The sequence below is a fragment of the Python bivittatus genome, unplaced genomic scaffold, assembly GCF_059951505.1.
Source record: "Python bivittatus isolate LINGU-HERP-01145 unplaced genomic scaffold, Pbiv_v1 ctg000410_np1212, whole genome shotgun sequence".
Taxonomy (NCBI): Eukaryota; Metazoa; Chordata; class Lepidosauria; order Squamata; family Pythonidae; genus Python; species Python bivittatus.
Window position 1 is genome coordinate 4,289,305 of NW_028277067.1, and position 13,324 is coordinate 4,302,628.

Sequence of the window (13,324 nt, forward strand, 5' to 3'; positions counted from 1 at the left end):
GAAGCACTATGAAGAGAATAAGCTTTCTAGTTAGTGTATTTAGTTGTTAAAAGTAGATAAAGGTAACAAATTACAGTTTTAATCCTGTTCAGTTTCCAGAGTCCAACTTTTTAATTCTTTTCCCTTTCACACAACAATCTTGCAGAACTACTGTATTTAATTTTTCATTATTTTTAACCAAGATTTTAAACAAGTTCTTGTTAAACTATTCTTATATATTTGTAACTATTCTCCCATACCAACAGTGAAAGAATGATGCCAAGATAAAATAATGCCAAACTTTCTCTGCCACAGCCCTCAGTAGCCTGTAAATCTTTTGTTTATTTTCCTTATCCACTAATAAGTGGGCAGTGTGATAAAATGGTTAGTATGAACAGAGACCCAGACTCAAATCCACATTCAGTGGACAACTTTGGGCCATCACTCTCTCACAATTTATCTTAGCTTCCTGATGATATAATCTGAGGGGGGGAAAGAGAAATATCTACATAACCAATCGGTCCCTATTTGAGGGAAGGCTGGGAAAATGCTTATCATATAAAATCATTATTCTGACTAAATATATTAATACTCCATTACTGAAAATAATAACCAGAAGCACAATTCTAGCAGTGATTATGTCAGACTATTTAGAAATCAAAGAGGCCTTGAACCATCGCTTTCTTAGCTCCTACTCTTAGCCACTGTCCTGTAGTTTAAATTTCCATCTGCTTTTTACTTGTTCAACAGAAACACATCAAAGATTGCTATTAAGCACTACAAAGTATTTGACACAAATATGATAAAATTAAAAAACAAACATTGATCTTTTTTCTTTCATTTCCTATGCAACAATCATGACATAGTATAAATAGTCATAAATAAGTCATTTTTCATTCTGATGCTACCCAGGTAAAATCTACAATGATGAAGAAACCATTTGCATTATGGCACTTTCTGCATCAAGTATGTGGCTCTCATCAATGCATGTTTCTCTTGTATGCATTCCCCAACATAGAAGATAACAATATATTTGAAAGCTTATTTTATCCTTTATTAGAACAGAGACTGCTTTTCAAAACCCAAGAATGGTCCACACTGCCCCTTTTAACAATGGAAGCAGACAGCTCTGGCTAGATGCTTCAGCATTAAATATACCCAGAGACACAGTTGAAGAAATTTGAGTGTCAGAGGAGCAAAAGCAATTAAAGCTTTAGCCATTTATTGAGCAATAAGTTATCTGGTAAAACAAACAAGTCATTTTATTAATTACACAACTTATTCCCCTCTCTTCAAAATAGGTTCTCTCAAGGCAGCTTACCAACAGTACCAATACTACAAAATCCAAAAAAATCCAACACCAGTAATACAGCTAAATTAACTTCAAGAGAGAGAATGAGACTGGTCTGGCAATAGAAAGTTTCACCTGGTGTTAAAAAATAATGGAGCAGTCACCTTGAAGCCTTCCTCCATTGAACTACACATCTCTTTTTATATACCACAAGCATCCAGGACCTTTGAAGATTTTAATCTGCATAGATTTTGAAACTGAGGTCAGCAATTTTTTAGCTATCCCTGTCCTAAACCAGACATTAGGACAGAAAAATCATTGTAGATGCTTAAGATCTATCTAGTACTGGCTGCCAGTAAGAATAGGTAATCTTTTTCTACCTATGGACACATCTGAAATGTTGAGAGCATATTGTAAGCACTCCCACAAAATGCCTGTCCTGACAGGTTTTGCTGGTCACAGAATACCTTTTTATCAGAAGACAAGGCTGTGAAAATCCCCTAGGATGTTTCCTACTACTGTAGCTTTCCAGTCTTTTGGGGAGCAAATGCACATACTTCCAACGAAGTACCTACAGGAAATTTTGGAAATAAGAATGAGGTTCCCATTTAATTTTTAAAATGATATATTTCAAGAAAATAAATTAGGTGGAAAAGAAGCAAAGCAGATATTTAGAAAAAAATCTGTGGTATAACACGGTCTATCCCAGGAATACTATTGCCTCAAAAGAGATTACTAGACCACGCCAATATTCTGTCCTGAACAGTTTTGCAGCTGGTGAACCAACTTTACCTTTAAAGACACTCTATGTCAGAGGTTATTTGGGTACCCACTAACAAAGGTGGTTTATGAACACTATAAATTGCACATCTAATGTTTCAGAGTGGAACACAACTTGCCCAGAAGGCTAAATCCTTGCTTTCTTAAAGAGAATACCTCTGTCTTCACACTGGCCTTCAGTTTACTGAACCTCACCATTACTGAGTTCTCTTACACTTTCAAAGGCTCACCGGAATCTGGCCAAAAAAAGGGAGTTTTATTAGCATATTGGTAAAACCCAACCCAAAAATCTGAATGACCTCACTCAGGATTTTCAGAGAGATTTAAAAAAAAAAAAAATGACAAAAGGACCCTGCAGAATACTGGTGTGTGTGTGTGTGTGTGTACGTAAAGGAAAATAACTTTCTGAAAATGACCAGTGCCAGTGAAGTGCTCCTAATCCTTAGTTGAGAAACAAACCAAAGTTGATAGTATTGAAAACCAAGAAATTCTGAGAATCATTCAGATTTCACTTCAGTTCTACCCATCATCAAGCCATCAAATTTGTTTTTCTTTTTTAAAGTTTATATCTGAACACACATGCCCATACACAAAGTATCAATACTACCAAGATATTTTCTTTACCAAACTAAACCCAAACCAGCAATGCAGATAATCAGCCTAATAGAGGCTGTAGAGTTGTAAGGCAATTAGCTCAGGAATGGAATAATGTCTAACTGGCCAATTGTACTAATAATCTTCCTGATTTAACTACTTTCAGAAGTATCCACCCAACAGCCTTTTTAAGGTAGCTGTATCAGCCTATCCCACGTAAGGCAAGTAATATACTGGGCATCACCAAAAAAAAAAGGGGGGGGCAATCATCAATATGAATACCAGTCACCACAATTTTATAATTTATTATCATTAATCTGCAGAGTTATTAAATTTTTTAAAATAAAAAGTATTTTAATTTTTTTTCTCATTTACTGCCAAATTTTGATTGCTCTATTTCTTCTGGGACATCCTATATTAATCAGCAAAAAACTAGTAATACAGGTAACCTACATATGAAGTATCACACAGACATTTGTTTGCTGTAATAAAAATTTAGTCAAATTCTCCCAGGTAAGTTGCAGGTCAAATAGTAATGCTATCCCAATAGTCAAAGGCTTTAGTTGTAGGAGAGAAGCTAGAAGGCCTAATCCAGAAAAAGTCATTCATAAGTAAACTGCCTTTGTTATTCAGATCCATTGTCCTGGGAATGCAGAATCATAGTATTTCAGACACAAAAGAATGCTCTGTATTTGATATAGCAGCTGTTAAGTGCAAAGGCCTCTGCTCTGATTTGGGTATAAGGCCACAATCCTAAACCTATAGGATTTCAATTGCAAAACTATGCTAAAAGATACCTTCTTGATATATATTTGATTCTGCTATATGTTTTGGAATGGAACTGTTTGGGACCAAGAAAAAGATTATTGAATTTTCCATTCACAAAAGGTGTCTCCTCCCCCTCAACTTCCCAAACAGCAAAGTTGATTACATTCTTCTCTATCACTATGGAGTAGTTTGCATTCATCCAGTTGCTTTCATTTGGACAAATATTTTGGTTAATGCTGATCAAATTAATGTATTAAATCTGAAAGGCAAACCCTCCAAATGATTTCAATTGTTTCAAATCAGGTATATTTTAATAGACATATTATCAGAGAATCAATATCCCAAAACTTTCTCCCAGACATGAGTTTTAAGCAGATTATATCAATTCATAGGGAGAAACTTGCAATGCCCCAGCCCTTAAAAACTCCTCTCCCCCAGATTACACCACTGAATCTCAGTGGCAAGATGCCAATAATTCAGTGATATCTGTGGGGGGGGGGGAGCACAGGAATGTCCACTAGGCATTCAAAAAAACACTGCTATTTTACTTTTAAAATGCCAAATCCCCAAACAATTTCAAAGGGCCCCAAATTTCAGTTTCACCATTTCTAGTAATACAAGTGCTATGCACCTGTAGCCTTTGGAGACCATTTATTTTTAATACAAGCTAAAAAGTTACTTGGCCTAGGCAAGTTCACCTAGCATGTAAGCTCTTTACAAACACAAACTTCAAGAAGTCAAGAGATGTCAGAATCCACCCACATATCTTTTTTGGCTTTGTGACAATTGTATCTTAATCAAAACTAATAACATATGAAAAAGCATAAACATTCTGATTATTTTCAAATTTTAACCAAGGCCCTAGAAGTGTCTTTTAATAGCAAGCAGAGTTTGTTAACATAGCAAAATAGAAAATCCCTGGCACTTCCATAATTAAATCCATATACCTTATGATTAAATCAAATTCTTATAAAAATAAGACAAGTAGAAACAGTAGTTGAGCATTAGAGGTAGAAATTTTTTCAAGAATATTTATGTATAATCTTGCAACTATTTTATTCTCCTGCAGTTTGACCTATCTTTGTTAATGTGATATAAATTATTAGAGCAATATTTTCAATATGTTTTCAAATCTTGATTCAACGAAGGCTCATTTCTGTATCTATTTGGGATATAAGACAGATAAGAATCTGGTTTAGATCCTTCTGTCAATATATTTATCCTCTAGAATTGTCTTTTGTAAGTCAAGTCTGTTTTTTTAAATCTGCACTTAGAATGCCAGTTCAAGCTCCTTGTCCTTAATTGGTAAGTTAAAAAAAAAATCTTTATACCCAATAGTAAAGAAACTCACAGCATCAAGCACCTGTGTCTTAACATTTCCATTGTAAGTATGAATATATACGTACGTATACACACACACACACACACACATCATAAAAGACATCTAAATGAAATAATCTGATAGCTTCCCTATCTGAAATAGCAGGTTTCCAGCCAGATGTGTTGGGCTAAAATTTCCAGCCAGCATGGCTAAAAGCTAAAGCTATGCTGTCAGAGAACTATGGGAAGTATCATCCAGTACATCTGCAAATGGGTAAAACACAACACAGCAGCCAATAAGGTGCCATCCAACAGATTTTTCCTATACATGTATTGCTTTTAAAACTTATTTCTACCTTACATCATCAAAATGATTTAGGAAGCTACAGTTATATACTAAAGGAGCAAAAAGTCATAAACTTCAGATATGCAACACATCTGGTTACTCCAATCTGGTACAGATGTATGGGATCAATCCTGGTCCAGATATATGGGACTAAGTCTCCTTATCTCCAACTTATAGCAAAGGTTTACTTGTGATTATGAGAACTGCAGCCCAATACATCCACGGGGGGGAAGATCCACAGGAAGATCAAATTCAAAAGAAGCTAACTACGTTGAAAGTGATGAGCACCACTGTTTAGAAAACTGTAGCATAAACAAACAAAATGCTGATCAAACAGCCTTCATATCCTACTGAGATGGGAAATGAAGAGACACTGATTGCACCTGTGTATCATGGAAAGGCATAATATTTATATCCACTTGCATCTGACTCCACCTATAAATGGGCACAGCTAATGAAGGTCAATGGGTTGACAATAATTACACAAGGCAGACTAACCAAACTATGGACAGTTCATTTGCCACAGCTGCTAATGAGCCAGCAGGCACATTTGCCACTAAGCCATTTTACAGCTTAGCTTTATCTTCACTACCCCATCCTAGAAGGAGCTACATACAAAGTTTTTTTCCTTATTGTTCTGACACAATCTCATATGAGCAGCATATATAGCACTCCCTTCTATATTCTCCACAACTCTGTGAGATAGGGTATCACTCGCCCAAAGTCGCTCAATGAGCTTCTGTCGCTGAGGACGGACTACTGCCTATGTTTCCCTATTCCTAGTCCAACATCTTAACCACTACAGCACACTGGTTCTGCAAATAATAATAATCTTCTTACATTTTGTTATTAAAAAGAGTGATTCTTTGAAGGGTAGTATTAAGTTTATTTTAAAAATTAAATACCAAATATTGGCCATCAAGCCTTAAACCTCAGAAGATATGACATTCAGAAAATTCCAGCATTGTGATAACTTTAAAGAAATGTCTAAGTTTTGTGAAGTAGATCGCATTTGGGAAAATAGGCTCTTATTCACAAATTATTCAACTGCATAACTATTCATATGCATAGTTACATGTTTCACTGTGTTCAAGGAATTTACTCCAAGGTAAGTGAGTCAGTTATCTTTTACAACAGAATGAAGCACACAGGTTTAATTTATATCTAATATTAAGAACCATCATTCACGAATACTGGGCAGTTATACAGCACAATCCTATGCCACTTTACTTAGGAGTCACATTCTGTTAAAATATGAATCTAATGAACTGTATTTTATTCAAGTTATAGTTAACCATTATGATTTACTATGAAGTAGAAAGACAGCAATTAATCAGAAGTGAAGTCTCCATGTTGAATCTGCTAGTACAGTAACACTATCTTTCTAAAGATTGTTTTCCATGTTTTTCTTGAATAATTGAAAGATTAAGGAGTTTCCAACTTCTTCTAGAATTTGTGACACCCAGAAGTACCCTATTTTTACAACATTCAACTCCTGTAGGAAAGCTTTTTACCTGTTTTATTTTTAGAATTATGTCTCATAGATAGAGTAAGCATCATGTGACATGATGCAACTGCTTGAGAGAAAGAGAACCAAATTTCTAGGGCTTAGAATACAAACACCAAGATAATGTTCTCATATTATTTTAAAGTGGCAGCAAACAGAATTACATAACACTGAACAGGTTTTAAATCAAAGGACTGAAAGTGGCAATCCCCCCCTTCCAAACTAAGGTTCATCTTGTTTTAACAAATGTATCTCATTTTAGAGCTGATCTAGAAGACCAAGTATCTCCATAGTCAGGCAGAATGATTTTCAATTTTAAGAAAAATTGAGAATTCAATTTGCTAGCTTGCTTTAAGAACAAAAACAGTGCCACCAATTCTAAATTATTGGTGGTAAATAACTGACAGCACAAAATGCTTACTAGGGGAAGTTCACTAGAATAAATGAGACAGCTATAAGGAGGGAAAAAGTATATTCACATGTACAAATTAGCAAGTATAGTGGATAGTGAAATGGCAGTAAGAACCAATTTCCTGGCATACCTTCTATACTACTTATTACACTGATCCAACCCAAACCAGTTATTTCAGATCCTATTACAATAAAAAGGAAAAGCTCACACAATAGACATTAAACAAAACAAGTGTTACACAATTTAGGTCAGGCTTCCCCAGAACTATTTTGAAAGTTTGGTTGACTGGGACATTCTAAATAACCCCAATGATAATATAGAAGTTACTTTAGAAAAAACTATGAGAGAAGGGAGGGGAAAAGAAGCAAATTCATTGTTGATTGTAACAGCTACAGCTATAAGGAGACAGCATGCAGTCTCCACAAGGCGCACACAAAAATGACTGCCAACCAGCCACGTGACGACAAAATCTCCAATACAGGCGCGCTCACGGGCGCGCGCGCACACACACAAGATGTTTGAGAATGGGAACTGGGGGTAGATTTAGACGGATGTGATGGAACTTTGGGAACGCCGGAGTTCGAATGTTAGCGAGAAGTAAATTGGAAGGCTGCGTGTTTATGAAAGGGGGAGGGGGCAAACAGAGCAAGCGACTAACACAAAGAAAACAAACATATTCCAGTTGAGAAGCTTTCTATGTTAACGGAGAGGGAAGCCTTCAACTTAAAGTGGCGCCATAAGAAACCAGCTTTTCTTCTTCCCCTCCCCCCGTTTGCAATGGAACCGCAATACTTCGCATAAGCGCGCACATACACGCCTAATTTTTTAATGCCACTTCAACAAGAACAGTAACAACAGCAACAACCGAGGACAGAACCGTTACCGAAGACGTTATCGCGTCGCGTTGACTGAGGGAAGTGTTTTACAAGTGCTATTGTAAAATGGGCAGCGGGAGTGGTCGCTTCTATTCCGAAACATTAAACAAAGTCAATCCTCTCCAGTTCCCTCTCTTCCCCACCCCCAAGCACAGACGACCGGCTACAGTGCTTATTCCCTCCCTCCCCCGTCCCACACTTAACTGTTAAGGGGAACTAAAAGCTCTTTTGTAACCCTATAAAAGCGCGATTACTCCAAGCTGCACAGCTTTATGGCTTTCCAAAGGTAATGAGGTAGGGGAGAGAGATTGCATTGTAGTTGCAGGACAGCGCAAACGCCTCAGAGTGTTGCAAACACATAACAGGTAACAACGGAAAAGTAGCAAGGAAAGGGAAAAAATTAATATCATGGAGAATTAAGAAGCCGGCGGTGCCTGGCACTTCGAGTGGAAAATAAAGAAACCGGACAGGGAAGTTTCATCATGATTATGGCTTTTTGAAAAAGAGAAAATATCTCCCCACCAAAAAAAAAAAAAATGCACACCTTAGCACCAGAAATTAAAAGGCAACCGAGTCGCAGATCGAAGCCAAGGGGGAGGGGGGAGAGAAAAGGGTCAAAGAAGTTGTTTTCTGGCCGCCGCGGGCTCGTGCGGGGTGCAGGCAGCCAGTAGCGCTAACAAAGACAGCGACAGAAGGGCCGAGCAAGGGCAACGGGAAAGCCAAGCAAGCAATCGAGTAAAGCAGGCAAAAGCAAAGCAAGCAGGCGGCGACACCTACCACGTGACGGAGCTGAGAGCAGAGTCCGGGCGGATCCGGCCCGACGCAAAAAAAAAAAAAATAGTAATAATAAAAAGGGCGCAGTTTGCAAACAAGGCGAGCGCGAGAGAACCAGAGTCTTCTTCCTTCGCTCCCGCCACCACCGTCGTCTTCTCGCCGTTGCTCTTCTCTCTCTCTCGGTCGCTCCCCTTTCTCCCCCCTTCCTTCCAGCCCCGGCTCCCCCTTTCCCTGCCCGCCTGCTCCCTGCTCTTCTGCGGGCAAGGAGGGCGGGCGGGCAGGAAAAGGGCTGGGGAAGGAAGGGACTCGGGGAGGGGGGGCGGGAAGGTTGCCTTCTCTTTTGCAACCGCCCCCACCCCACGCACCCCAGAGGAGGAGGGAGGCGGCGGCAGCGATGGGGGGGAGAAAAAAAAGGTGCTCCTGGCTTTCTCCCCCCAGTGGCGGCGGCGGCGGCGGCTGTTGCGGTGCCTCCTCCTCCTCCTACTGCAAAGGAGGGTCTCCCGCTCTTCTTCAAAGTGGGGCACAATGTGCAACAGTCTCTGCGGCGTTTCCTCCTCTCCGCCTTCGCCCCCCTTTTTGCCTTCGTACCCGACCCTCCACCCGCGTACGACAGAAGGCAGCCGCAGCGGCCGCGGAGGTGGCGCTACTGCTGTTTTTCTGCTGCTAGATACTGTTCGGGGGAAAAAATGGCGGCTGAGCTCCTTCTCTGCTCTGCCCTCCTCCTCCTCCTCCTCCTCCTCCCTTTAATCGGAGAATGCACCGGGCAGGCAAGGCAGGGGGAAGGGAAAGCAAAAAGGAGGGGGGGACAAAACACAAAAAGGGAGGCGCTAGCGCCACCGCCGGTTTCCCGTGCGCACTGCGGGGTTAAACTACAGCTTTGCAGCTAAAAACCTGGCTTGCGCGCGAGCCAGACAGCTAGCAAAGCAAGTTAAAAAGGCGCGTGCACCCGGCGCAGACGGGAAAATGAATGGTCCGACGGCTAAATGGGCAATGATCAATCAGTGGAGGAGGAATAGCAAGCAATTGCGTACTCCGGAAAATCTGTGTAATTAAGAGCCATGAAAACAATATTAAAATATCCAAAGGGTTGATAAGACTGATTCTAAAAGATGTCTTCACGAACAAAATTACACCGATGATATACACAATATAATACTTTAAAACTATGTGCCAAAAAACCTATCACAATCCCTTCTCTGTAATGGGACATTAGTGATAGCCTATTCTATGAGAGCAGAATTTTTTCAGAACCTATTAGCCTTATCTTTTGGAGGGAAGAAAAGGGACCAAATCCGATAAAATAGATGAAAAGACCAAAGGGACTACTGGAAGTTCCTTATAGGAGTTACAAATTATTAACTATCAACTAGTCAAAATGGGGATTTTATTATATTGCAATCTTCCAAAGTAATTAAGCAAATTGCTATTTGGCAATTTATTCACTATATATTACATTGTATACTTTCTCTGGAAACATCTGGCAGACTCAATCCCTGACTCTGCCCCATTCAGTTTATAGCAAAACTCTTTGGGTTTTCAATTATAGTTGCATAAAAAGAGGAAAATACCTTTCTAACTATGAGATGTTAAAGTACACTGAACTACACTGAGGTAGGCCAAATGCACTAAAAAGCAAGACATAGTGGCTATGTGGGCACCACAGAAACAAACAGATGTATATACAACACATGTATAATACATGGAACTAAAAAGTCTGGCTACTTCATTTTCAGTGAGTTGTATAAATTCAGGCAATTGAGTTCAGCAGGGTTTAACATATGCAAATACAGCCAATGAGATACTTTTGTTGGTTGTACAGGTGGAGAATTTTCTTTTGAGTTCTAGAAAATTAAAGGTTCCAATAGAAGAGAACTCCACAAAATTAAAGGAATAACAACAAATCTTATGCAGCTCTCCGTAGGCCAATACAGCCTTTTTGAGTCTAAGAACTTTCCACATGTTTTGGACTACAATTTTCCTATGTTGGGAATTGTGGACAGGGCATCAGATTGGAGTAAACTCAATAGTCCTCTGCCTAGCATGCTTGTCTGCCCAATCTCTTAAATGGTGGAACATCACATGAAAACCAAGTGCTTTTTGTCCCATCTCCACAGATCTTAGACATTCCTGCATCTGTGCAATGCTAGCCTTCAAAAGACAACTCCAGATGTGCCACACACAATTGTAAATGCTGTGCCAGCTTACCAGCCTGTTATAACATCACAATGCCAGTGTTATACTACATTTTCCAGATCCTAACTATCACAATAAAGAAAACTCTTCAAAATTATTACATTACTGTCAGCTACTGGCCTCTATGTACCTCCGTAATATAATTTCTTGGCAAAGAGTTTAACAAGAATTTTTTAAAACTCTCACTTTTGAAGTGGTAGACTTACTATTAGAAATGCTAATAGCTCAGTACACTCACTCAAATGAATAATAAACATTCCTTAGGGCAGGAACTCACATTCCCCACCAGCACCACCAAGTATATGAGAAGTTTCCTCTCCTCTGTTTTGCTTAATTTGCAACCTCATAACCTAATGCAACAATTCAGATTACTGAAGGTGTTCATGCAATGGCAAATATTCATAGGAAAATATGTAACAATTAACAATACATTAATATATTTATAGGATTTTCCTCCATCCTACCAGGTTTTATTCCAAAGGATCATGCATCATAGTAAACCATTATTTGCATATATAAACCACAACTGGATGGGTTCACACAAAATGCTAAGCCAAGGATTCTCAAACTTTGTGATATTAAGACCTCTTAAAATGTTAAATGAATTTTTGTTACAAACCTCTCCCTTCCCATCTTGAATCAAAGTAATAATTTGGGAAGAAATAAACATCTCACTTATTTTTAGCAGGTACATTTTCATCTCAATATCAAATAAAAATTAAAGAACTGTACAACTTTAGGGAAAAAATAATGAACTTCAGTTACATACTTTGAAAGACTCCAAAGGCGATGACTATACTAAATTGAAGATACAAAAATAAATCCAAGAGAAGCAAACTCAATAATTGGTGGTCAGTGTCAATGGATTACCAACACCCAATAATAGTTTGTCACATGATCAATAAGTGTCAGTTGCAGTAGTCTGCAGACATGAGATTATTATTCATTTCAGTTGTTAAAAATCCCAATCCACAAAGCTCAGTGTGCTGTAGTCAAAGCAAATTACAGAAATACTATCAACAGCAGACATGCATAAATTGAATAATTTTGTAAATTAGCTATGCATGTTCTTTTCAAGCTCATTTCAAAATAATACTCTATAAGATAAATACTAATTTAATGAATATAATATTATTGGAAGTTCTTAAGAAAAGGAAACAGTAGAAATCTAATCTTGAAGCTTAGTAACTAAAGTCCAAGTTCAACTACCATTCCCCACCCCCACCCCCACCCCGCAAACCGTTTGTTGACTTTCCGGAGATCACAACCCACGGTTTGAGAATCCCTGTGCTAAACCATAATCCAGGGACAGACATCCATTTAGTGACTGGGGTCTGCATTTAAGGATTAGGGAAAGAAGCAAGCAGCCGTGAGAACCAGAAAGTGATGCAAAGTGTATGATGCATACGGATGGGGCCAACGTGTTCTATTTTCTGAGAGATTGTTGGGCAGGGTTTTTCTTTCAAAAAAAAAATGTTAAGGACTGTACATAGCTCTGCAACCAGAGATTATCCATCCCTGCCATAAACCACTGTTTACAACCTCATAGTGGAAGAATTTAAAGTGATACTTAACCTAAAACGTCTAGGGCACCAGGCTAGAAAGCAGGAGATGGTGAGTTCTAGTCCCGCCTTAGGCATGAAAGCCGGCTGGGTGACTTTGGGCCAGTCGCTCTTTCTCAGCCCCACCCACCTCACAGGGTTGTTGTTGTGGAGAAAAAGAGGAGGAGGAAGAAGTATTGGGTATGTTCACTGCCTTGAGTTATTTACAAAAATAACAGTGGGATAAAGAATCTAAAAAGTAAGCAAAGCACAATATATTAAGAATAATCCATCTTGACAGACTAGGGCCACACTTAATAGTAGCCTTGTACAAAACATATTGTAATTGAATTTCAATCATTTTGAATTCAAAAGTAGTTGTTTTGTTCTGAAGTTAAAATTTTTGTTTCATGGTTGAAATGGGCTGATTCAATTATTTTGGAAGTGTCATCTGAAACAAAGGTTTTGAATTCAAAACATTTTGTAAATTCCTACATTACAGTTTTTGCATGGCCAGAAGGTGCAAAAGAGGGATAAACAATGCACAATGTAAAGCGCCATGACTATCTAGTTCACACAGGAAGATTGCTTGTTTCAAATACATTAAACCTATTTTAGGGTTTACACTACAGTTTGAGTACTTTCCACCTCAAATTAACAGGAAACAATGTAACCAATTTTCAGCAGCTGTGGTCAAAGATGTCTCTGGGGGCTGCATTCAGCCCTAGGGCTTCAAGTTGCCAGCCCCTGGCAATGTGTGAGTCAGGACTACACCATGCATCTCAGGACCTGAACCTAGGCAACACTTTCCAAAAGAGACTGCCCTAATGTTACTTAAGGCTCCTTTCAACTTGCCTTGCAGGGCAGAAAACACTAGAGGATATTTTTATTTTACTCCAGTATTATAAATAGTTCTGTTCATGTGAGAGAAGCCCACAATTTGC

General features: G+C 38.7%; 1 protein-coding gene across 3 annotated transcripts in view; it reads right to left on the reverse strand.

Moving 5' to 3' along the window:
- KANSL1 (KAT8 regulatory NSL complex subunit 1) overlaps positions 1–13,324 on the reverse strand; it is a 136,676-nt gene that overhangs the window by 112,352 nt on the left and 11,000 nt on the right. For 2 of the 3 annotated variants that reach the window (XM_025177636.2, XM_007422380.4), the window contains exon 1: positions 8,650–9,358. The exons of the other annotated variant lie outside the window; for it this stretch is intronic. The gene's annotated coding sequence lies outside the window, so the exon portion shown is untranslated. Of the gene's footprint in view, positions 1–8,649; positions 9,359–13,324 lie in introns of those variants that run through there. 3 annotated transcript variants of the gene reach the window in all.